Source organism: Semicossyphus pulcher, unplaced genomic scaffold, assembly GCF_022749685.1.
Source record: "Semicossyphus pulcher isolate SPU_LCO1_2020_fin unplaced genomic scaffold, fSemPul1.0.p SCAF_24, whole genome shotgun sequence".
NCBI lineage: Eukaryota > Metazoa > Chordata > Actinopteri > Labriformes > Labridae > Semicossyphus > Semicossyphus pulcher.
The window spans coordinates 11,905,875-11,908,544 of record NW_027211698.1 but is presented as its reverse complement, the minus strand read 5'-3'; positions in this window follow the sequence as shown (position 1 = coordinate 11,908,544).

Genomic DNA, 2,670 nt, shown 5'->3' with positions numbered 1-2,670 from the left:
CATCACATGACAGCCTGACTAAGCCTCTACGGCGGCCCCGAGAGACCAAAAGGGAGAGTCAATCAAAATAAGTCGCAAGCATCTCCTGTCTCTCCTGTCAAATGTAAATTTACGCCAGAAATTACCACTTTTTTATCGTTTCCTCGCTATGTTTGGCTTGTGGACACAAACAGAAGACACTAGCCTACTTATACTCAGAATAAGGTCTTTTAAAGTAGCATTTTCCCGGTCCAGACTCAACAAAACAGCTCGGCAAATGCTGCCAGGTTAAAATCATGTTAGAAAATGTCTGGCTATAGTATCTACAAGGGATCTCGGCCTTAATTTTTAGCTTTCTAATCTTAACGAGTAAATTTCTGCGGTGCTTTTTCGTTGTAGGGTGACAGTAGCGTGATTTTAGAACTGTTACAGCTGTTTCATGTCATTGGATGGTACGGCATTTGACTCATTACTGCAAAGGGCCACAAGATGGCGCACAATAGCAAGCATCCCAGACTTAACACAAACTGGACGTAACACTATGTGAGTGCATATAAAACTTCAAATTAGCCCTTACAACAACCAACATAGACACTGAATTCTTCCAAATATCTTTAGATAGATGTATTTTATTTCTTTTCGCTGCTTTAAAAGGTCTCTGTTTCAATCCAAGAGCCGGATAGCTCTTAAGGTAACCAACCAGTAAGGCACGGCCTTCGTGGTGGCTGTGGTTTTTAATAAATGCCAGCTGTCAAATTTACCCACCTGAGTCTCACACCACATCTGCCTTCTGGCAAACCATATCCGAGTCATGGCACCAATAAAAACACAGAGCTTGGGAGCTGGTTGGCTGAGGAGTGTGAGTGTTATTTATGCCTAGTTTGCATGCTGCAGAGATGGTACTAATTTCTGGATAAAGCAAATTAAAGCAAGTCTGGTTCCAGTTTGTGCTGCACTATAAAGAAAATAGCAAACATGTCCTTTTATTTAGACTTCTTACAAGTAAGCTACATAGCAGAAAGACAATTGAGTGACCTTAGATGCTATTGGAGCATGTCAGTTTATAATGTAATGCTGACATCAGCATATAACCAAGCTATAAGCTGCAGCTTCTGGCCTCTTAAACTCCTTTAACACATTAGCAGACTCTTTATTTTGTTCATTGGGGGAATACGTAACGCAGATACCTCACAAACATTTGCATGACCAAATAAAGCAAAAAAACTTTCCGAAATTACACACGCATCACTTGTTGCTAGGCAGCAAACAAACACACTCGCATACAGACACACAAGCATTTTTCCATTTGGGACTTGTGATGCGAGCGTTTCCATGTTGGGATTTATGTACTGTAATTTGGTAAACATTTCCATTCAGTGAGATGTTGCACATTGCGGCAGCTTGTTAGCTGTGTACGCATGGAAGCTTGTGTTGACAGTTTGTCTAACCATATAAACTCTTTCACATGCTGTGTTTGGTATCTAATCAATGATCCAAACAAATGGAGCTTTAATGCAGGATAATCAAAGCCAAACACTAAACAGTGCACTCATTCATTATCAAAGGCTGGCAAAGGAACATAAGGATGTCTTTTGGGTTCATTATAGACTGAAATCAAGCCTTCAAACACAAGGTAAAGTGTCACTTTGCAGTAAGGCAGAGTACCAAGACATGAAGTGAAATGTATTGAAGTTTCCATGACTCCGGCTTCATCCCACCGTCCAAAGGCAGGTTCATTAGTAACTCTGAATGAGAGTATGAACGGTTGTCTGTCTCCTAGGAACCAGGAACCTTTAGAGGTGCGTTTTGATAGCAGGAACCAGGGTCTTAATTTAATTTCGGTTGTAATTGATATACCCCTTGAAAAGTCGCTGCTCCGGGGTAGTACTTTCCAAAGGTCCAGGAACTTTCAGGGCAGGGCCTGCAGTGCTGATCGTTTCTGATTGGTCGAGCACTTGCAGCATTTTATTTCACCCGCCATGTTTAAAAGAACCAGGAAGTTCTCTTCAAGGAACTAAATGGTTCCTATGGCAGCCTAAAGTCCTGGGAAGATTATGCAAATCATGCCAGTGACGTGTGGAGAAGCAGTAACAGTAACTGCACTACACCGCCAGTCCTATTGGTGGCGGTTAGAAGAAGATGAAGGCCGTACAGCAAAGATGACACCATAAAACGCGAGCATGGAGGAGATTAAACGTGTGCGGCTTTATTGCAGTGCAAATGGATTTCATTGAATCAACACTGGAAAGGAGACAAGCGCTAGTAGCAGCGATGATAACAGTGAGTGGGTGAAATAAAACACTGCGAGCACTCGACCAATCAGAAACGATCAGCACCTGTTCCTGGACCTTTGGAGAGTACTACCCCCCGAGCAGGGACTTTTCAGGGGGTCAATCACTAAATTTAGACCCTGCTATCGAAACTATTCCTCAAAAGGTTCCTAGTTCCTGGGGAGAGTTCCTGCTGTTGAAAAGCACCTTATTATCACCGTGCTTTGAGATGGAGTCAGTGAAGAAAGCGACGACGAGGTGCGGCCATCGGCCTGATTTGTATAATCTTCCCGGGACTTTAGGTCGCTGTGGAAACGCAGACAACAAAGGGCCACAGGAACCTTTTAGTTCCTTGAAGTGAAGTTCCTGGCAATGTAGCTTCAAGCATAAATCCAGTGTGCAGAGAATATGCAGTGTATGG